Here is a 24,112-nt window from a genome sequence, read left to right as displayed (position 1 = left end):
GCAATTTATTCTGGTGAATGATGCACAGCAGAGACCATCTCATTCTTTGCAATTGTTCTAAATATCATCCTGTAAACAAACCATGTGCTAATATTTATCTTTCGTAGTTTATCATTATCAAAATACATTCTCTCCTGCTTTTAATTTTTAGCTAGCTAGTCCCAAGTAAGATGAATGTTGTAATAATTCATGCACCATCATGTATCAATGCCTAATTAAAAAATTGATGACTTAACTTCATCAATGTTTCCGTCATTCCCTGAAATGTCCTCTTAGTTTTTGTCATAACTTAACCAAGAAGTTCTTTGGTTGGTTCATAACCCTACTCCTAATTTGAAAGGAGTACAAGTGAGAAAGTTACAATTCCAATTTATTTATAAAGGATGGAGATATTGTTTCAGAGTGGCAAGCATATTACCTGGATTTTCTAGCTTGAGCTGTCTTGATATTCCTCTGCATACCAGATTTGAGAAATAGTTACTATCTCAAGTATTTTCACAGTAAGGAGTAAAAGACAGGAATCAAATCATTCCTTGACCTTTTTGTAAAGAGGTTTGATACATGAAATGGCCTAAGCCTCCCATTTAAAGCCTAGTTTTCCATTTCCGGATACCTTACATTTTTTATAAACTTTTTCTTCCTCTCCTACCCCTTCTCTCTCTCTCCTTCCTTCTCTTTGTTTGTTTTGTTTTGTTGTGTGTTGAAGCCAAGAATAGTATTTGGCTACATAATGTAGTGACAAATCCTGTGATGTCCCTTCTTCTCCTTGTTGTTTACCTGATTATACAGGTTCATCTTCATGGCTTATCTTACTTGATTAGCCAAAATTTCCTAAGTCATTCCCAAAATTAGATTTCTGATCCTGTTCCTTTTATTATATATTTTTGTATGCTTTGTATTTATAACCTATAAACTGAATATAGCTTATCAAATGATTTGTGCAGTGCAGTTGATCTGTTCTTAACTTCCTGCAACATATTGCCAGAGTTTGCATCACAGGATTTTTATTTTTTTATCATGGGTCCCTATATTTTTTGCCAAATCACTGCTAGTGGTATATGTCTGTGCTGAGGACACATGTTGTGGCACTCTCTAAATGTTGCTCCATAGTTGATGATTTCCTGATATGTTTTGAAATCTCTGGGAAAAGGAGGAGATTGGCAGAAGAGAGCGTGCTATCTGAGTAGGCTTTCTTCTATGTTCTTTCATGGCAGTGTATTTGAGAATACATAATTTTTGTTTATTAATTTTCATGTTAGCGTGATCAAAGACATTACCTATTATTTACGATTTTCTAAGGTACTTAGCATTACAGTATAAAGTATCTCGTATAAGTTTTTTTTATGAATTCCCTTATTATCTTGCAATTGGGAAAATACCAATATCCAGAGGTTATTGTATGTCATCCCCAATAAGTGGTAGCACCAGGCATGGGTGACATCTCAAAGCTTTTTTATTTTCCCAAACATGTTTGAGAAGTTTCTTCACTGGTGAGGTCATGGAGTATTTGTGAAGAATACTATTCCTTAGAAATAAATTATCCAGTATCAGAAAAGCTAGAAAATACGAATGATCTAAAATTATTTTAGATATCTACCTACAAAATAATGGATGTATTCATGTGTAACCTTTAAATAATGCTTTCTGTCCATTTCCTCGCCTCCAACGCGTATCTAATCATGCCAGAGAAGCTTTGTTCTGCATCTCTTTCACAAAAGAGAACCTGAGCAGTCTCCTTCCTGACCCTGCTTGACAGCCACAGGACAAATGTGCAGAGTAGCATAGTTGTTGTGCTTTTTTTCAATCATTTGGTGTTTGGAGTGGGTTGGTGGTGGGTAGAGCAGGGGTTGTGTTTTTAAATAGCAGTGGTTGGCACTTCCTTTAAATGCTTCCAGTAGCACTAGTGTATGAACACAGTGACTAACAGTGCCTGACAATTTCAGTTTTACTGCAGTTACTGCTCTGACAGGCCTTGACTTTATGCCAATTCAGTTGGAAAGAGGCTTTATATCCCTTTTGCCCCGCTGGCTTTCTGGATTCTCTATTATTTATTTTTTTCAAAGCACGTTTAATTCCCTCACAACTCTGATTTCTCTGGAGTAATGACCACAGTCACCCTTTTCCCCCTCTGCCCCATGGCCACCTGTGCTTCCTGCTAAGTCATTAAGGCATATAGACACATTCTGATAAAACAGGAGAGAGGTAATTACAACACTTGATTACTCTTTTACCTCATGATTTTTTAAATAAATATATTTGTCCTTGGCTTGAACGGGAGCTGCAACTGCTGGGTACTTCTAAACATAAAGTGTAGGGTCAGCCTGTCCATTAATAGCCTCCACCCCAAGCATGACACACTGGCCTGTCCCAGGAATGTAGTATTTCTGTAGCTTTTCAGTCTCTTCAGACTGAAACCAGCAAGCTCAGTGAAAAGCTGGGGATGTTGGATGTTGAGCGTTACTGATTTACACATTTACCAATACCTGATGTGGCATCAATATAAAACGCAAAATTGTGTGAACTTGCATTCGTTGAAAGAAATAAACATTACCAAGAAAACAAAGGGAATGTCAAGGTTCTGCATAGATCATGTTATCTTCTTGTTTTCAAGTTTCGACCTATTACTATAAATATTCTTAATTGTATTATGAATTATTATTGTTACTGTATTAGAGGTTAAATAAACTCATTGAAGTTAGTCATGTCCTCAGAGCTCAGGAGTTCCAACTCATTGTAAGCCAAACAGGAAACTATAAAAATTGTAAATATTCACAAGTTGGGCTAAAATGAGCTGTTAATGTCAACTCATTTTTAAATAGTCAAATGTGCGTAACATAAAACCTCATTGTCTTTTCTGTTCTACTTCCTGGGGATGCCAGTATTACCTTGGGATTGGGGAATGAATTATTCCTTCACTCTGATTGGTGCTCACAGCTCCAGGGTGATGGTGTACTGGGTATTAGAAAAATGATGCCACTGTTTCATGTTCTCTGACTTGATAGCTTACAAAAACTCTGTGCTTGCCACTGTCAGTCTACAATGGACATGGAGTTCACTACCAAAAGAAAAGTTTATCAGAAGAAAGATCTTTTTTATCTCCTTATTTGTGTCTCATTGACACCTACTGACAGAACATTTGTGAGAAATTTATTTTCTCTGCAGGTAAATTGATAGCACAGTTGTTTTGTGTTTGTTTTTTTGTTGTTCACTTGCATCAATACTTCATTGTTAAGGAGTAGGTAAAGACTGAACATAAAATAGTAGTACAAAACAAAGGAGCCAACACACACACAGAAAAATTAAATAACTTCTGAGCTTTCATAGCTTCTTCTAAGTCAACATAATTATTTACGTCAGAGGTATGCTTGTCAACACGAATCTTTTCTAGAGGATGTTTTTAAACTGCAGACAGAATCTACAACAGCTAATCTTAGCAGGAGTGGTTGACTGCAAAAACTTTTATTTTCCTTTGCCAACTCAATGTCTTCAGTAGAGTTCCCAGGTATTCTGTAGGGAAAGAATGGGGTTACCTTATCTAAGGCAACATTGCAAAGCCCTTTCAGGAAATGGGTGCATTTTGGAAAAAAAAAAGATCCATTTTGGAGTAAAAATGTTCGTTAACAATTGGTACTCTATAATCATTATGTTGAGCAATAACTTAAAAACTCCCATCTGGCACAAGGAATAGTGAATACAAATGATATGTTCATATTTAGGACATTTATTGGTATCACTCTAGTGAAATAGCTGGATGTGGCTTCGCATTTGCTGACTTTTTTTGAATTATCTACTTTCTAGCAGCAGTGATAAAAGAACATGAAAGCAAACTAATAGGAATCTTAACAGGTTATTTAACGTTTCTCAGAAATCCACTAGGTGTGATAACATATTTGAGGTGGTATACTCAATCCAAATGGCTAGCTTCTATTTTAGGATTTCCTGTCACTGGGGGGCAACTAGACCATGTATCTACTTAGCGCCTCAGTATTGTCAGTGGATTTTCATAGGGCATTCTCTGAAGGACAGATACAGTACTTTCATTTTTTTTATGGGCCCAAGTCAAATATAGATAATGTTCAATTATCTGGAGATTTGCAGATTTCCATAGTCTGAGCTAGGCTTTAAGCAGGTGTCTTGACTGTTTCCACTCTTTCTGTTAACAGCTGTTTACATACAAAAACTGCATCTGGATACGTAAAAACTGACTATGAATTTCATATATATATATATATATATACACATTTATTTTTTTCCCTGATACTGCAGTTTTGCTCCAGTTTGGTTGTACATTTTCATGTTATTCTGTATCAGTACACAATTTACTTTATAGCTCTTGATATGGGAAGATAAGGCTTTTCTGAGCTGTATACATTTTACAGTTCAAGCACGGTTTTATGTGGAGCAATAAGAGAAATTTTACTGAAGTAAAATGAAAAATAACCAAACATTTTATTGACCTTGTCTCAAGTCAGTTCAGTTCTAGTTTCATTTTGATGATTTTTGTCTCATTAGAGGTGTGATTTATTAAGCGTAATTAATATTCTGCTTATAATTTTTATACAAGCACTTAATATATATTCAATTGAAATAAAAACTCTTAAGTAACTACTATAAAATACTACTATAAAATAACATTACAGCTCAAAAACTCTGATTATAAAACAAAGTCTGTATCTTTTATTGATAAACATAAATGAATTGAAACAGCATTAACACACTTGTCCTGGAGTACACACAGTTCATATTGCATTCATAGAGCCACAAGGGGACAAATTGCTATAAAATTTACTTTAGTTGGCCAAAAATATTTGATCTCTTAGTTTTCTCCATGCAAATAAAAACAGGTAAGAGCCAACTGACATTAGTCATTCTTGGATCTTCTGGAATTAATTCCACTAAGAACCATTGTGGGCTTGAAGTTTTCCATGTTAAACATTCGCATGTTCTCCTGTGCAAACCTGTACCTGTAACTGGAAGAACAGTGAATTCTGGTTAAGGATAAATAACAAGAGAGTTACACTTGACTTATTTTTCCAGCCAGTTGTTTTATTTGGGGAGTTTGAAGAGACAGGGGGGCAAAGTTCATTCACAAATCTTCAATATACTGAAAATATTCTCAACACATAATGCAAGTTAAAATAGACTGTTTTGTGCAAGTTCCTTGATGCATCATTACTGAGACTAAGTGAAGATCTCTTTGTACTGTCAAGAAGTATAAAGAAATCTTATTATAACCATACTATAAGTAATAATAGTCAGGCTACTTGTGGTTTGCATTCGTTCCACATATCCATGTGTCATGGGAAAAAATAATTCAGAAATAGCAGAGTTAAGAAACATCAGAAGTACTATTTCCAACCATACATGAGGCAAAATATTACCTTCAATAGAGTGGCAATAGATTTTTTTGAATGAAATGTTTTACGTACCAAATGGAATCCTAAAGAAATGCAAAAGGCTAACGGAAACATATTCTAGTTAATGTTTGACAATAACTGTAAATGAAATATTTAATTATGAACATAACTGTCTATAACCTCTTTTCAGCTGGGTTGATAGCACTTTTTCCATCTTTGACAAGAAAATTAATCGTGTTGCTGAAGTGTCAATTTAAAGCCTTTGAGTGTCCTCTGGTTTTCATCAGCACAAGTTTACTGACAAGTAGAAAGACAGCTATTCAACTTCTGAATACAATTACAATGAGATTTGGTGGACTTTTGCGAACTGTTTTTCATTCTTTCTTCCGATGTCAGTATACAGAAACAAGTCATCTACAGGATATGAAGGACAAGCACAGAGAGGGTCATGGGAGAATTACAGAATTGTTGAGGCTGGAAGGGTCTTCTGGAGATCAGCTAGTCCAATCTCCTGCTCAAAGCAGGGGCAACCAAAGTGGGCTGCTCAGGAATGTATTTATTCAGTCAGCTTTTGAGAGCCTCCAAAGAGCGAGAGACTATAACTGTGCAAGCTGTGCTAGTGATTGACCATTCACACGGGAAAAAATTAAAAAAAAAAAAAAAAGTTTAAATGGAATTCCCTGTATTTCTGGTATACCATTATATGAGATAAAAGTGAGCCTTGATCCATCTGCTCCTTGAAAATATAAAATATTGTGCTCATTTTGTTGTTGTTATAGGTAGAACATACTCCATATGTCAGTACACAATCCAAAAAAAAAAAAAAAGGTCAAAATCCCTAAAGCCCAACTACGATATCTATTCAGTGTTTCTGAGGTGAATTAATGAAATTTTTTGTTACTGAAGGACTTGAGAGATAAGGAATAACTGCAGGCAAAAACTGTCAAACTTGTTCACTTCTTGAAGTTGCTTGAAAAGCTCTGGCAACACTAGAATGGAAACAGCCATGTGGGGGTTTATGTAACAGTTGCCACATATTAACAAATAACATGGTGCCATCTACAGAACAGAAAAAAGGAAAATTCTCTCACATTGGTCAGCTTTTTTGCAAGGACTACCTAAAGTTTTGCTGTCACTTCTATTTATACATTTTCAAAAGTATTTTCTGTAAGTGTATTTCACCCCTGTGTAGGTACCTGTGAATGCACAGCATCTTCTTTTGGTGCTGTTGTTGTTGTTGAAAAAAAACCTTACTTCATCATGGCGTATCATTAATTCTGTAACAAACATTAAGGGACTATGATATAACAATCTATTATAACATAGCATAACAGTATAATAGATGCTGTAACAATCATTATGGGCGTTTTATTATGGGGAAGTGGCTAATGCATTTAAAACTAGCAATAACTGAATTTTGGTGTCACTGGCAGAAAAATTGCCAAGAAGTGAAGATGTTACTATAATAATCATAAAAAACAAGAACAAGAACAATCTCTTATAGGTAGAATAACATTTAAATCAACCTCAGGTCCTTCCTATTCTGCTGGAGGCAGTGGGTATTTTAGGGATTGTTCTGAATGTGCAGAGAAAGCGCATTCAAGACAATAATGGAAATAAATGTGGGTAAGGGGGCTTTGAGGGGTATTTGCTCTGTGGCACTCAGATCTGCCAGGGCTCAGGCTGGTGGCCCAAATGCCCCTCCACTGAGTTATAGTCAGATTATTTATGCAGTGTCACAGTGGCTACCAATGAATCCAGCATATTCTAATTCAGTATATGATTGCTGGTTTATTTTTTTCCACTCTATTGTTTTTGTTATGTTTGGTTTTCTTTTTTCTTTTTTTTTGGGTGGGGTGGGGTGAGGGGTATTTTGTTTATACGCGTGGCTCATCACTGATGTATTTTAATGTTTGCTGTATCATTTGGGAAAAATGGAATATTAAAAACAATGTAAATCTGTTTGTAAATATGCTACTGAGTATAGCTTTTTGCCAAGGGAAAAGCATCCAAGATATTTTAATTGACAGTCTGGTTCAAGCACGTGCATCTCATTTGTGAATATCTCCAAATATGAACAGCATTCACGTCTACCCATTTACATTCACATCTTCACTGAATCTGTTTGCAACATTATATATTAGTATATGCACAGATGATAGATAGAGTAAGCTTAGCAGTGAAAGCATGCTCATAAGCAAAGTATACAGCAATAATCAATGTTAATTTTCATCACCACTGTACAATCTAGTAAGTCACAGCGCAAAGCAGTGAGGAAGCAAAAATGAATGGAGTTACATTACTTAGTGTATGACCAGGTGTGAAAGACGGAATTTGAAGTAAACAGTGGATTTACAAAAGGTCAAAGTAAGGCAATATCAAATAGGAGAGAGTTCAATTTTTTGCTCAGGCTGATAGAGATGTAAGCCGAGGTTTTTCTCCTTCTTCAGAGAGCAGAATGATTTTGTGTCAAATAAGGGAATTAAATATTTGAAGACTCAATAAAACACATCTATAAGCATTCTCACATTGTTAGACTCCATGAACACAACTCATTTTCTGTTCAGCATCCAACCTCCCCTGTCATAGCTTTCTGCCGTTCCCATGCATCCTGTCGTTGGTTACCAGGGGAAAAGACCAGCACCTCCTTTTCCACTTCTCCTCCTCAGGAAGTTGCAGAGAGCAACGAGGTCGCCTCTCGGCCTCCTCTTCTCCAGACTGGACAACACGAGTGTCCTCAGCCTCTCCGCATGGGGCATGCCTTTCTGCCCTTCTGCCAGCTTTGTTGCTCTCCTCTGCACACTTCTAAGAACCTTAACAAACTTTTTATGTTGTGGAGCCCAAAACTGTACATAATATTCAAGGCACCTGCCCAAAGAAAGGATTGGACTAGACAATCTTTAAAGGTCGCTTCAGACCCAAACTGTTGAATGATTCTGTGATTCATTCTGTGACCTTGCAACAACCCTTCTGGCAAAACTCCTGTTCTTGTCCTTTCTTCTACTAGCGTCTCTCCACGTGGAGGGATTTAGATGTGCAAGGAGACAGAATTGGCACTTACTTTCCAGCCATACATGGTGTAGATAATAATCCTGGCACCCGCATCTCTTTTGCATCCTGTTTAAATTACACCATTGCCTGTGTTTTTGTCCATTTAAAATCCGAGTATCTAGTGGCTTAATAATGGCTGTTACTCCTTAAAATGTACTTAGAAATCCAGTTTAGGATGCTAATTTGCTTAAGGATTCAACAGAACTACTTTGTCTTCTTGATAAAAGCTCTTTCTGCATTTTCATCTCCTAATCAACAGTAATAGGCTATGGAAATATCAATATACAGTAGTGTTTTTAAGAGGGACATTCCTAAGTACTCACACATATTTTTGTAAAAAGCGTGAAGCTTTTAAGATGCTCTTCTAGCATCTCAAGTATTTCAATCCATCCAGTCAAACAAGTCAGACTCCCTCTGACATCTATGGGTGACCGAACTCAGAGTGGCCTAAAATAAACAAGTAGCATAAGATAGCCACATGAGCTCTTCATAGCTTTTCAGCAGCACATTATTTGCTTTTCCAGTAAACTGGAATACTTCTTTTTTTTTTTTTTTTTCCTCTTCTTCTTGGCTGTTTTGTGTTGGGGTTTTCGTTTGTAAATTTGTTTGTAAAAGTGGGGCAGTACTGGCTGTCTTCATCGCTCAGAAAACTGGCCAGGGTAATGGCAGATCCTTAAATTCAGGCACGGCTCCCAGCCCAGCAAGAAGCCTACGAATCCCCAGCCGGATTGTCTGGCCAGCTGCCGCAGCCAACAAGCAGCGCACACAGCAGGCAGCCTGGAAACCCAGAGCTGCAGCAGGGAGGATCAGCCTCATCACAACTCCACGGCAGGGAGCCAGAAAAACCTAAAAGTCATGGCTTGAGCAAAAAGCAGAGCCCCCTTTAGGAATGTATTCAGGATACTCCTGGATTTGTGAGACCTTTAAGTATCCAGTCACGAGCAAATTAAATGAGGTCCCAGGCTCCTGAGCAGCTTGCTAGATGGGAAACCAAGCATATTTCCAGCAGAAAGCTGCTGAAACTTTGAGGAAATACATTAAACAAACATGTATTTCTCTAGTCTCTTTCTACCTCAGCAAATCATTATTTTCATCAATTGTTTCAGTGAAAAATTGTCATCTAGCTGTACTGATAATGGCCCTTGATTTATATAGTGGCTTACATATTTCAGAACAGGCTTCCTGCTCTGCAACAAATAGCATGTAAGAAGATATAACAGCTGCCCTTAACAAGAAGATAACATAATATATAGCATTAACATTGTGCTTTAATACATTGCCTTAATCAAAACGCCATCTCTTCCTTCCCCTCCTCTGTCTTTCTCCTTCTGTTTCTCTCCATGACTGTTGTCCTGGGATAAGAACTTGTTGCTTCCTGTGGCTTTAGATGAAATGGCAAAATCTTGTGTTTATTGTGCAAATGTCTCATCCTTTCTGCCAGTCATAGTTTCTGGTATTCAGCAGCACAATAGCTGTTTTGATGGATTAGACAGACTGAAGATCCTTCTAGCCACATATCATACTGCTGACTGGTAATAGAAAGGAATGAGTGTGGGGACAACACAAGTGGAGATAGCGGCTTTGGGCACACTGTGGTCAGCATGCAGTGACCTTAGATGACTCTGAAAGAACAGGAGGAGTTTAAACAGATCGAGAAGGGCTTAAGTATCTACAAAGATGACTTCCGTGAAATGAAACTTGCTCGTATGTGTCTACTCCATGGTTCAGTGGTTGCAGTATAGTGCAGAGAAACCCAAACTAGCTTTTAACTAGCCTGGTTACAGCAACAAAGAGATCTGCACAAACAAATTTATCCCACAGAGAGAAACCATCACCTGTTTCTTCCTGTAAATCCTTTGGGCAATGAAGAAGGACAAGGAAAGAGAATTGGGAACGATCTCTGTTACCATACCTACAAAGCTATTAATTCCTGGATGGTTTCACTTACAGCAACCTTCATTCATTTCTGCCATACCAAGTATTATTGATTTCTGGTGCTGGAGCAGTGCCTTAAAGACCTGATCAGTGCCTCTAGGCATAAATGTGTTATATTTTATAGGCATGTAAGACAGAGATATTCCATGCCCTAGGCAGCTATCAATTCAAGGCAACAGGATGTTAAAAAATATGTGGGGAGGAAAGGGGAGTAGCAAGACAGTAAAAACTGCATGTGAACCAAGAAAAAAAGTAATACCGAACCAGGAAGATGAAGTTGCATGACTGTTTCTCCCATACCCCATACCATTTGTGTGAGAATTCATTAATGCTAATTACTAAATCACTATAGGTTAAAACAGTGGTTTTAGTGCTTATGGTGTGAAAGTATTCATTAAAAAAAGACTTGCTCGTTCTTGGAACAGGCATACAAGAGGGCACTGCAGACATACCAAATACCATCTTGTTAGTGAATCAACATTGGTGTGCTTTCATCGTGTTTTGTGATGTTAATTAGCTGAGACAAGGTAGCAGGCATAACATTTTTTATGTCTTTGAAAGTATCTAAAACAAAAAGCAATAAGTCACATTTTATTCTGCATCATAGCACATATTCAAAGCTGAAAGGGCTGCTGATACCACTGCTTGCAGTGAGGCTCCACAGATCAAGGTACTGAGATTTAGAAGGGTTAATTTCAGCTGTCAGTTTTGATAACCACTACAGGTCACTCCTTATACAAGCCTTCCAGGTCAAATCCACTTCCCCTGGAATTCTGTGTTTCAGTTTTCTTTGATCGGCAATAGAGAGAAATCTGCGGTCTGTAAACTTCTGTTCTCACTCTGCCATGGAGCACTGGGATACTGATTTTAATCTTTTCTTGTAATCTTCTCTCAGCTCAGTCAATAATACTGGCCTTCACTGGGAGCACTGGGAAAGTGCCTGAGCCTGGGCATCGTGATGGCGCAGCCCCAGATAGGTCAGGACTACCAGTGAGCTGGATCACTGGTGCCACTTTCCCCCTGAAGCAGACATTCCCCAGTCCCGGACCTTCGTCCCAGAAAAACGTTAACAAAGGAGATAAGATTCTATTTTTAAGCATCAGTTATCAGCCTTGTGCCTAGTTCAAATATGTCTTCTGTCTTCTATTTCATGCACAGATTATCTGTGGATTTAGGATATGTTGGAAACTAGATTAGGTCTTGCAGATTTTAAGTGTATATACACAAACTTCATCTTTATAGTTTATAGTAGCAAATTACTTTGATGCTCACTGAATTAATATATTAATTGAATTATTATTTTTATTCCTTTTGTATATATATTTTTAAATCAGAACACTGAATATAATTTACTCTTTTTCATTTTAAAGAACTCGTTCAAGGTTTATTTAAGGGGGTATTTTTGATTACTTTGCAATAAATCTTTGTTTTCCTTGTTCCCAGGGCAAAAGGAGCAATCACTTATTGAAGTTTCAGTTTCTAACAAAAGCTTATTAAGTTAAATAAGAGTGGCAAATACTTTAATGAACACATATATTCTACACTTATGTGAGGTACAGTAGAAAAGAGACTAGTAATTTTCCATTCATTATTGTGTAAAATAGCACCATTTATCTCTCATCAGAGGGTTTTAGAATCCAGTTTCTACAAACAAGAAAAGCACTGATTTACATTATAAGTGTTATGCTACAGAATTACGTATTTAAGCTATATTGTATTATTGGCTGAACGCCTACAAGAAATTACAGCACTTCAATTGCAGGATGAAATATTATATTGAAAGGCTGCTTTTATATTTCATATAAAATAGAAGAATTATAATTAATGCTAACTTTTAAATACTATTAATGGCTAGCACTATATTATGTCAATAAATAGTGATTTGGTGCTTGTAAATTAATTTCTCAAGCTGTTGGTCAGATTACTCGTTTATTAAGGCAATATGTTAAAAGTAATATATTTTACATTAGTTTGCACAAGGTTAACTGTAATTCAAGAATCATTTCTCCATTCATCAGAGAACATGAACTTTATGACAAGAACTTTGCTTGTGGATATGTGTATATAATGAATAAGTGAATAATTCTTATCAGTTAGTGATTCTTTGTTGTGCTGGGATCCTCACTTACAAAACAGCCCCAAAATGTCAAGCATTTGATATATAAGCTCTTACTAAATTTTAGTTCTCGCAAATCCTACATACATCGATGAGAATAAGTCCTTTACTGCCATCAGATAAAGTAAGGATCACCCTCCAGGCAGATTTTGAAGAAGAAATGCATGGATAAGAAGATAAGACAGGAAAAAGCATTAATCAGATTCACGTTGATCAGTGGAGAGTGTTGAGAAGAGATTGTTCTGTAGACACCCAGACATCAGCTGCCTGCTGGTATAGATGGAAATAAGTATAATGAACATGGTAGGGGAATTTTGTTTAATAATAAGTCCTTAAATTATAATGTATTCCAGAAGAAATTATGCTTCAAAAATTCATAAGCAAATGATTATTTTTGCTTGAGCTATTTTAAGAAAGCTAGCTCCTGCTCCTAAAATGGAAAATCCCATCTTCCGGCAACACAAGCTAGTAACAGTCTTGGACTTTCTTCAATAACACCTCAATAACAACAACAGCCTGTGGTGATTTAAGACCTAGATTTTCCAGGACCAATTTCCTTGTAAAGTATTTCAATTTCATAGCCTGGAACAAAAGCCCAAGTTTTTGGAAAAACACACAAAAAACTAGGGGTTCTACAAACAAGATAGGGTCCTTGCTTCTCAAGAGACCCCAGCCCCCCCCCCCACCCCTTCATTCAAGGGGCCTTATGTTAAAATACAAACAAACATACGTTTCCAAATGGATATAGCAGACTGTTCCAAGTGATTCGTATCAGATGTCTCTTCTGGGAATTTCAATGTCTTCTGCAAGATCTGGAAGTTAAAGATAAAGCAGTAGACTTCTCCATCTTTGGCAGAAGCTGACAGCAGCTCCCACTTCAACTGGATCTGCAGTTGCAAGGCAGCAGATTGTTAGGTCTTTTTCTCAATTCTTCGCCAGCACAGCCCTTTCAGACTCATGGAAACCCTTAGGAATATGTTTCTCCTTGAGATAAACAGATCTACAATCTGCTTCCCATTTAAATATGTCTGAGAAGGTGTTAGTAGTAACCTTAACACTTCTTTGAATCTTTTTTCCATCTTCTATTTTTCTCCAAATGAATCAAGGCAAAATAGTTTTAGAAACTGCTTAGAATATCCAGAGAGACCTGTAACATCCTTGCAGTTCAAGAATCTATAAGATTTCTCTTAATCATCATGATTGCAAATAAAACTACATTTCATGCATCTAGCCAGGTGGTCTTTGCACTGGGAATACATGAATGACCATCACATAGGATCTGCAAATTCTGGCCGTCTAAAGACCTGGAAGCTGCAAACAGGCTGAATCATCCATTTTTATTTATTAAGCTTAGAGACAAAAATACTCCAGGTACTTTTCAAACATAGAGACAGATCCTGTCTTTGACTTTCTGTGATTGCTAACAAAATTCCATGATATTTTGTTGGCGAGTGTCTCACTTCACAGGACCAGGTAGTATGGTGCTCAGAATAAATCCTTGTGACTGGAATTCTGTGTTCACTGATATCTACACAAGGCTCTGTTTTCAACTTCAATGTGTGTTATGGCATAAGAAGTGTTGCACGTGGACATGAAAACTTGACAAATGTTCTTTTTTTTGTTATGTTTTTTCCCCCAGAATGTTAATGAAATAGAATGTCAAATTGTGATGTTTAAATTTATTTTCTTGATGATTTGCTTCAGGTAATTCATTCATAAGTCATTTCTTTACCCTAGAGATTTTTGGACACATCAGAGCTAATGTTGTGGTAAAGATAATGGCAAGCAGTAGTATGTAGAGGGTATAGATTCTGAAATATTGGTAGTGTGCATTCATGAAGCCTTCTGTGGGCTGCAGAATGATGGAGCTTCTAAATAAATCTTCTCTTCTTTGCCTAGGTAAGCAAACAGATGAAAAAACAAAACACACAGAGCTAATGAATACTGTAGGAACTCCCTGCTCTAATACCAACAAAAGACCACAGCAGGAACAAATGCTGAACCTCTTGCTTTTAATAACAAATGTTACATTCTATCCTCAGAAATGCTTGTAAAGCTTTTGGTAGATAAATATTTGTATCTGAATGGAAGAATTTAGTTCCAAAATTGAACTGACTACAAGTTTAACATTTATCTTTTTTTCTACTTTCACTCTACAGTTGAAGAATGGAAGTGTGCCCTTTGAAAGGCTCAGAAAGCCTTTAAAACCAGATTGTGGCTGTTCTGAGTGTGCCTACAGGGAGAGTAGGAGGGCACCTGCAGTTTGAGTATCTTCAGAAGAGGAAGGAGATGACTGTTACGTCTGGTTAATGGGTGAAGAGAGGCACTTGTTGGTAATGCTTCTCTTGGGGTGGTCTCGCAGGGTTTACTGCTTCAGTTTCTTTTTGGACCTACTCCTTCAAAGTTCAGAGGTGCAGGAGAGCAAGGGTTGCAAACAGCTCCTGGAGAATGATCTCGGCCAAGTATTACATATTTTTCAGCAAACAAGCACATTTCTACTATTGGATAAACAAGACCCAGAATCAGAGTGGTGTTAAGGCCCCCATAACAACAATTTGTTTCTATTTGCTCATTAGCCTACCTTCCTTTTCCACCGTCCTTTCTGTTCTTGTGAAGATGATTGCTGCAAGGAACAGAAAATACCCTTCAGAAAGGTAAAGTTAACTAGAAAAAAATAGAAAAAAAATCGCACCTCACTATGATGTTAGCCTTGCACTGCAAGGCACTGTTGTTTTTTTGGCAAACACCAAATCAGAAGGAATTCTGAGCCACAGTTATTATTTTGGCTACTTTTCAGTACTGTATATCCTATACAAAAAAAATGTTACAATAATTTAGAATTTCTTGTGCTTCACTTAGCCAGGTAAATACTGGACAGAAATGAAGAATTACTTGATCTGAAACCAGTGGAAATGTTTATCGTTTGTAGTTGTAATGTTTCAGTGTAATGACAGTGCATCAAATATTTTATAAGATTAAATAAATATTTTTAGTATCTGATGCTTCATGCTCGTGTCAGAGAAACAACATACTCAGCATTCCCAGGACATTTTTATTAGGAAATATTGGTTAAAATCAGCTTAGCAGATCATGGATAAACTTGTTGTACCTTCCAGAGTCATAAATGTTTTCTTGCTTCACATTTCCATTCCAAAGAGTATGTTTCTGCAACAGATTGTGATGTTTTTGTTTTTACTGAATGTAATTTCTCCCTGGAGAAATACTAACTAGCTTACCTATACACTCAGTATTGCCCCAGATACAGCATACATGTGTTACTGCAGACTAGAAATTACATACACGTATCAGAAGTGAAAAATGGACCTTCTACTAAGAGCAAATCTCTTGTCTTTAATTTTGATGAGCATTGGATTCATAATTTGTCTCTGCAGCTGAAACAGAAATCCTGTAAAACAGTCTCTTGGGCTTTTGGAAGAGAGACAGAAATAACCTTATCTTTGCACTGCCCCTGCTGGTCTTTTTAGCAGGAATCTCCCAAGAATGCTGAGCTAGAACATACTTCAACTAAATGACACCCTTAATCATCATGCTAGAATGTGGAAGATTTGGGAAGTGTAGCGATATTTTCATCAGAATGTTATTGTAGGAGATTCTTCTGGTAAGGAATTGTGAATTAATGCATTTTCCTTGCTCAGATGCTGAGGTTTCATTTCTTTGAGTACTGCCTTTAAAAGAGCCATTAAGAAAACAATAGGACCACTCATCTAAAATAAAATAATGTAATTAAAAAGTAAATCACCGCTGACACCAAAGTGTATTTAAAAGCAGCTGCAGTCAATAAGATGGTTGGATTTTAGTGCACAAAAATGAAAGGCATGCAGCCACATGGGACCAATAATGCTGGGTGATTTATTGTAGTGGAAAAGTGCAGAACAAATCAGTAGAAACGTGGACCTGAAAGAAAGAAAAGAAGAAAGAAAACTATGAATGTTTAAGGCTTTTTGTAAGTTCCTGAAGATCTGTAGGAAGTACTGATTCAGAGACCAGGGCTTGAGAAAGGCTGGTATAATTAGGATTGTACTCCTGATCAGGAAGAGAGAGGTACTCAGGAACAGTTTGGAAATGCCTGTATCTTGGAAGGACACAAAGAAATGTATGTATAACAGGTGTAAAGAAAAAAACTCGTAATTACTTCAATAGTCCAGTCACATCTTATAGTGTTAAATTCAGATTCACCTGTCCGTGCTTACAGTAAGTGGTGCCTTCCTTCAAAAACAGTAATAATCTTTGTATAGTTCAGTTATTTGAGAACTAAACTAATTACTAATTAGGTTGGATATTAGGAAGAACTTCTTTACCGAAAGGGTTGTTAGGCATTGGAATGGGCTGCCCAGGGAAGTGGTTCAGGCACCATCCCTGGAGGTCTTTAAAAGACGTTTAGATGTAGAACTTAGCGATATGGTTTAGTGGAGGACTTGGTAGTGTTAGGTCAGAGGTTGGACTGGGTGATCTTGGAGGTCTCTTCCAACCTAGATGATTCTGTGATTCTAATTCTGTGATATATAAACTGCTGTTACTCGTGAACAATTAGATCTGCACTTGCAAATATTCTTGTCTGTTACATAAAGCAGCTCTGACTCAGAAAATGAAAAATTGGTAAGGTGTAATCACATTAGCAACTGGGATCTTTTCAGATCTTTGAAATAGTCTGTGTGTGATGAAGAGGTTTGTTTTCATCTACAAAATGATCAGATTGATTTGCAGACAGTGAAGCTGGTTGGTTAAAAGCATTGAACTTTGGCTCAGTAGTACTGGGTTTTGTTCTCGGAGTTTTCACGCATGCTTGACAGGAGCAAAGTTTACAGGAAGAGATAATGCTCAAAATTTAAGGTAATTCTAAAGTTCAAACATTAAATGTGTTTAATTAATTATCTAGCTGGGGGAGTGGAGGGTGGGAAGAAATGTGAAACAGCAGGAACAGTGCATAAGCAGAGAGTACTGGATCTTAGTTCCCAGGCTCTGAAAGTAATTGTAGGTTTTCCTGATAAGCAGAATGTATCTTATGGGACATTGGATTTTGCTGTTTCTTGACTGTGTGATTTCCTTATAGTGCATAATACCTTTTTTAATAATATTATTTCATTTCATCTGTCTAGTTCCTGTGAAATGTTATGACTTGTGTTGGGGTTTTGGCACAGCAAGTAGCTCCACACGAAGTCTGCTGGTGCGCAGAAAGCTTGGTTTTGACATTACAATTGTCAAGATTGGATGGAGTGGCAAAAGGTCATTTGCTTTCAAACCAGGGGAGAAAAGGATGAGGCCAAAAAAGTAGTTTGAGAGAACGTCTTTTGAGGGGTGATTTATTTATTTTTTTTTCCAAGCAAAGATTATAATGAAATAATTCCAGAATAGGATGACATAAACCAATCTGCTTGCTTTCTAGGTAGTATTGGGGGAAATTAAGTGTTCAAAATTCTCATATATCTTCCTTAGGTAAGTGCCCTCATTTAGAAGTCCATTCAAGCAAGGTACAAAGTGGAAAGACACATTTGTTCTTCAGGTCAAGGTAAATGCCAGCTAAGGGCCTGGCTCTTAGCACGCCTTTTAGATATGTTTTGCATTGGTCTTGGTTTTGTGAAAGGTATGTTTTGAGCTGGAGGTTGTTCTTATCTTTACTTGGTTACTTGGTTAATATAATATTAATGTAGTTAATGTATTTCACAGACAGCTCGATCATGGTTGCTGGGTTAATTAATGTCTTAATCACAAATTCAAATTGATGGTCCAATATGTAGATGGTGCTATAAATCTATGTAGTTACACTGAGCTTTCAAAAGGTGGATTATGAAGTCATTTGGTTTTGTAGAGAAAGCTTGGTGCCCCTGCCTATGCTTGTGGAATAACAGCTATCACTTCTTGAGACTTACAGATAACTCCAGTGGTGTTATGGTCGTTGGTCTTATTCTTGCAAGGCATGTTGTCACATCACCATGGTGCTGGAAGTTGGTGAATGTGCTTAGAAAAAAACCTTCCAAACTGTAGATGGTTTATTTGGTTTGCTAACTTTGCCTTAGTTTGTGTCTGTATGATGGTGCAAATGACTTACAGGAGAGCTCTAGCACTTTATCGGTAAAAGCATTTTTAACCAATAATGAGGCAAAATGCTTGAAAATACAAAGTGCTATTAATTGGCTCATCAGACTTCATAGAGAATACCACAGTAATTACATATTTAACAGTCTTCCTGTAGTTAGTCCGGAGCAAAAACTCGGCAATTCTGTTGTATGTGACCACTTCCATCAGTCTGTTTCAATGTACAATTGCAGTGTCAGGAGAGGACAGGGTGAAACCACACTGTGTGTTTTGTGTGCTTTTGCATCAGAAATCATTCATCCTGACGAGGCAAAGGACAACGTATCTTTAAAGTTACTCCACTGAACAGAGTCTAAGCATTGGCTTCAAAATGAGGCGCGTGGCATTAACCATGCCTTGCTGCTCTGATTATTAACCCCTTTGGCTGCTTGCCTTGCAATAATAGAGCAATTCTGATTTTTTTAGAGATTAGTAAAAAGAAAATAATTTTACTTTAAGGGTTAGGAAACAGTTTTAGTAAGATACCTTAACACCTGGAATTAGGACTTCAGCGGGGACCAGTCTGGTCTGCTACTTTTGTACAAATAAAGGAAAATAATGTCTGTGTCAGTGTTCTGGTGTAAGTCCCCCAGTATGTCTGCGAGGAGAGGGGACTTGAGGGAGAGAAAAGAAAGATGAAAAAGAAATATCTGTATACATTATCCCTGACTTAAAAAAGCTGAGCAAAATTCTAATACTTTTAAATTCTGATTGCAGAGGTACTAGAAAAGAGTTTATTAGATGCATCAAGAAATCCAGATTAGGTGATCTTAACAGTAATATGAGTTTTACTACTATAATGCAAAGTATGCCTTTTTGGCTCTAAACATGTCATAGAATATTCAAAACACCTGTTTCATGGCATAATAGTGCATTGTGTCATTTCATGGTAACATGACTAACAACAGCTAAACTCTAAAATTTAAACCTAACTTCAACATGTAAGCCTTAGAGTTAATCACATAAATAGGTCAGTGTACGTATCATTTCAAAACAACCATAGGAAATAGCAAGGGATACACGTCATGATAAACATGGTTAGCAGCATGCATAGGTACAGAGCTTTAAGGTGTGTCCTTGCCAGTTGGGGCTCTTTTACAGGTTAAAAAAAAAAAAAAATCATTTATCCTGACCTCAACTGCAGTGATTGTCTCTAACTGATCTTATTTTTAGAATGAATATCGTGGTGAGTGAGTACAGTGCAATATGGTGAATGCCTTTTTTATAGGGTAAACTTCTGTTTATATTACTTAATTTTGAATTATTCTGATCATAAAGCAACTATATGAACACTTCAGCAATTTCATGTCCTAGGGATATATCAGAGTGCTTCAGAGACTTTCATTAAGACAGACTTAGTTTTTCGTGTCTGGCTTATTACACAGACAACTTTACCCAGTTATCTCTGATTGACTACTATAGGATGACATACAGCATTGTGGCTACAGGGTTTAATTCTTGCCTCTCTGTTCTGTCTTTGCTGTTCTGAGTAAGCAACTAGAAACCAAAACAGTACGTTCTGCAGTGGAATGGCAAGCTCTTCCCTGGCGTGCTTATGACATCAATTGCAGATGTCACTCTAATAGCAGCTCCTACTGTTTTTAATGCTGTAAGTCTTATATAATTCCTCTTCTAATATTAATTCTGTTCAATGACATATGTAAACTACAGCTATATTAACTGATCCAAAGATACCTGAAGCAACACGAATACTCTTCAAGCAACTAGTAGTGTGGGCACCAGCTAGGGAGGTAACCTTCATCTGACCTCCTGCACTGTTTTGAGGGAACAGTTAGGGCTTAATAACTTTCAAAAACAACAAGAAAAACCCACCACTAACAAACATAATAGCATTGCCCAACTCTCCAGCTGCTAGAGATAGAGAGGTTTACTGCCAGAGCAGGGAGCCAAGGCCACCTAGTGCAAGCCCCTAAAATTTCTAAGAAATAGTAAGGAAACTTTCCTGGGTCATTTCGAGTTCCTGGATTTGTCTCCACATAACACAGGATCAGAGACTGGTTTGGGTTGGAAGGGACCTTAAAGCCCACCCAGTCCCAACCCCCTGTTGTGGGCAGAGACCCCTCCCAGCAGCCCAGGCCCAGAGCCCCATCCAGCCTGGCCTTGAACACCTCCAGGGTCGAGGCATCCACAGCTTCTCTGGGCAACCTGTTCCAGGGCCTCACCACTCTGCCTAAACAAGGCCCTTCTGAATGTATAAAAATCCATACTGGGAAAAAGGACAGGAGGATTATTTGTCTGAGAAAAACAAAAGCAATACACTGCCCTAAAAGATAATCCTGCCCTCAGGAAAAACAGCACCGACTGTCTCCATCTTGATCTAGCTGTCCTAACTTAAAGGAGTGCAGAAGCAAAATGATGCAAAATTAAACGATGCGGAAAGAATCAGGGTTATCCAACTGGTGCTGCTGTTCGTGGAGGACTACGTGAGTCACAGAGGGCAGACTGTGGTCTGCTTTTCAAAGGGAGGTGAGGTGCAAGGAAGTGGGGTGGAAGAGGCATCCCCTGACTAGAAAAATGGCAACATCTCCACTCCATCGGGAACTAACATTCCTCTTAAAATCCTGCTCCTGTAAGTCTGGTTGGTTGGTTTTGTCCAAAATCTGAAAGAAGTGTGTTTTGGCCATTAAATTCTGGGACAGGTTACTGTCAGAGCATAAACTGTGAGACTACACAGTGCCAGAGAAATGGTCCACAGGGGCAGAAACCTGTTTGGCATGGCAGGGACTGAGTAGCGCGGGAGGATGGGGGTGGGAGGGGGGTGGGAGAGTTGTGAAGCTGCTTTCTCTAAAAGAATTCTTCTTTTACAGGTTATAGAAAACATAACTCATGATAGGCTCCTTAATTCCGTAATATGATTAAAGGCTGAATTTTGTGGGGTTTTTTTGAGGTGGTGGCAGGGGCAAGGAATGGTAAACAGTGGCTTAGACATGGCATCCTTAATCAAGGGAAAGTAAGCTGCTGGACAGCAGTTAAAATACATTTAAAATATTTATATTGTACATTCTGAATGAAAAAAAAGAAAAAAAAAGATTGGTTTGTGAAAAGTGTTATCAAGGGTCAGGAAAGCTCACCTCCAGGGCTAACTTTCTGGTCTTATTTAAAATCACTTGCTCTTATCTGAATAATTATTTCTGTTACATTCAAGCTACGACATTTCACTAATGCCTGAGAGAAGCAACAGGATGAATAATTGTAATACCTGGAGTCTCACTGCCAGTATTTACCAGCATTGTTCTCAGGCCCTGTTCTCTGGGCTGTTTCTCAAAGCAGACACAGTCTTCTCCTGAGGTTTCCTGCTGATATTTAAGAAAGTGAAACTCACTTATTCATGGCATGCCCAAGAACCTGTCTCCATACTTTTATCCATGACTGTTTTGAAACTATTTGAAGGAATCTGAGCAAAAAATGCTGTAGTTACCTGAATGTGAATCTGGTGAGTGAATGTAATCCTTTAAAACACTTATATCTGTATCTCCTGTGAAGGCAGTTTCAGCTGTACTGCTTGCAGACTGCCATTCAGTTGCATACATCTGCTTTATTGCATGTAGAATGCCTCGGTGTGATGGACTGCTCCTTAGTGTTTTTCTCTCCTCATTTCTTTTCCAGTGTGTTCACCATTTCCAGATCATGTGCGAGTTTAAGATAACAGTAGCTTTACAGCACTTGCATAGTTTTAAGGGATGGTTTAATCTAAAGTATTGATCAAAGTGGGAAAGTTGAGACAGAAGGAGGACAAACGGATATTTATTAGATAAACCTGTTAAGCACAGGGTGGGAATTACTGTGCTTATGGGCAGCTTCAAAACCTAGTTTAATCCCCTACTTTAAAAAGTTGCCATTCCTAAGTGTAGTAGAAAGGTCTTCCCTTGCTTTTGGCAAAGGTAGTTTAGGATCCCAAAATGTTTTTGTAGTCCTTAAGACAGCAGAGTATTCTACATGAGTGAAGAAAAATGTGCAATACAAATCAACTCACAACCAAGAAGTGGATCACAAGGGAAACCCTTTTCCTACAAAATCTGCTCAGCCGCAGCAAATGAAGGTTCCAATCTTTAGCACATACCTAGGGCTCATTAAGACATGTTGCTAAGCTTTATACTGTGGAAAAATGAATTATTGCTTTATTAGGACACCCTAGATTATATAACCACACCTTAATGGAAACAAAATAGAGCATATGATTTTCACTGTTGCCATTAGCAACAGTTCTGTTGTTAATTTCAACCTACATTCCCCTCCTGAAACAGCCACGTAATTGAAGGAAAACCATGTGGGACAGGTAATGCAGAAGATTTGTTAGTGCAAAGTGAATCAGGGCTTTGGGGATATATACTAAGGGTAACAATGAATATACTTTTCTGCATTCCATCTTAGTAATTTTTAACAAAATCGGGAATTTTAATTCCTATAATTCCTCTATAAAAGCTGTTATTAAAAGTGCGTTGTCAAAAGTGTATAGTCACTGTACTGAAATTATAGCTCTAACATATTACCATAATTTCTGAAAAATACAGAGAATATCTACGTTTTAGGGAAAATGTCAGCCTGATTATCTGTCAGACAGGTTTTTCCCTGTAGAAGTAGGTGCAAAATTGCTAAGTAGCCAATTCAGGAAAGCTTTCCTTGCATCACAGCAATTCAGCAGGGACTATCTGAAGCGCTGGTTTACTTGTGTTCCTGAAACTGGACCTATTTGGATAGAAATGGATATTTCTAGAGGGAAAACTCGAATCTGTATGTACCATGATCAAATGGTGAATCCAATTCAGTCGTATTTATTATAAATGTTGTGTTTTTATAAATATAAAAATATGTAAATATATAAAATATATATATTTATATAAATTATATTTAATATAAATTAAATTTATAAAACCTATGGGAGGTTTTCTCAGCTGCCACTGGCTGCTGGAGGATTCACAAAATCACTGTCACATAAACAGAGAATTCAGAGAAAAACGAGCAAACACAGTCCTGGTATAATTCCACTGCCTGAAATGGATTTTTGCTGTTGTTTAAAGTAACCCCAAGTCTTAAACCCTAATGGGTTTAAGTATAATCTGCCTGAATGTAAGTATATCATACAATTACACAGAATTTAGTTACCATCAAATGGTATTGGTAAGTCTTTTTCTTTAGTTATGTTTCGTTTTGTTTTTTCTTCTTTCAGATAAAGTAATTTGTGACTAAAAGCTTAACCTTTCCGTGGAATCATAGAATCGCAGGTTTGGGGGGGAAGGGACCCATTTAAAGATCATCCAGTTCCACCCTCCCTGCCACGGGCAGGGACACCTTCCACTAGACCAGGTTACCCAAAGCCCCATCCAACCTGGGATTTTCAAAAGGGATCTTCTTTTTTATTTTTTTTTTCCGAACTGAAAAAAAAAAAAACAAATTCTGCACATTCTTTCATCAAAACACCTCTGCATGTTAAGAAGAACAGCATCTCAGCACTGAGTCTTAGGCAACTGCTGCAGCCTCCTTGGCTGCACCCACAGGAAAATAGAGGTGTTGCATGATGCATTAGCAGCTCATGATAAGA

The 24,112-nt window shown here is 37.5% G+C and overlaps 1 protein-coding gene and 1 long non-coding RNA gene across 9 annotated transcripts in view; one reads left to right on the top strand and one right to left on the bottom strand.

Annotated features, from left to right (window-relative positions):
- The window catches only part of SPON1 (spondin 1), a 229,661-nt gene that overhangs the window by 170,722 nt on the left and 34,827 nt on the right, over positions 1-24,112 (top strand). The gene's annotated exons all lie outside the window — the stretch shown is intronic.
- LOC310900241 overlaps positions 611-24,112 on the bottom strand; it is a 303,162-nt gene continuing 279,660 nt past the window's right edge. For 4 of the 6 annotated variants that reach the window (XR_014584943.1, XR_014584945.1, XR_014584946.1 and 1 more), the window contains one exon: positions 611-15,082. This is a non-coding gene — a long non-coding RNA (uncharacterized lncRNA). The remainder of the gene's footprint in view (positions 15,083-24,112) is intronic. The other 2 variants (XR_014584942.1, XR_014584944.1) reach the window with 1 other exon arrangement.

This window comes from Anser anser, assembly GCF_964211835.1.
Source record: "Anser anser genome assembly, chromosome: 5".
Taxonomy (NCBI): Eukaryota; Metazoa; Chordata; class Aves; order Anseriformes; family Anatidae; genus Anser; species Anser anser.
This window is presented reverse-complemented; position numbering and strand designations above follow the sequence as displayed.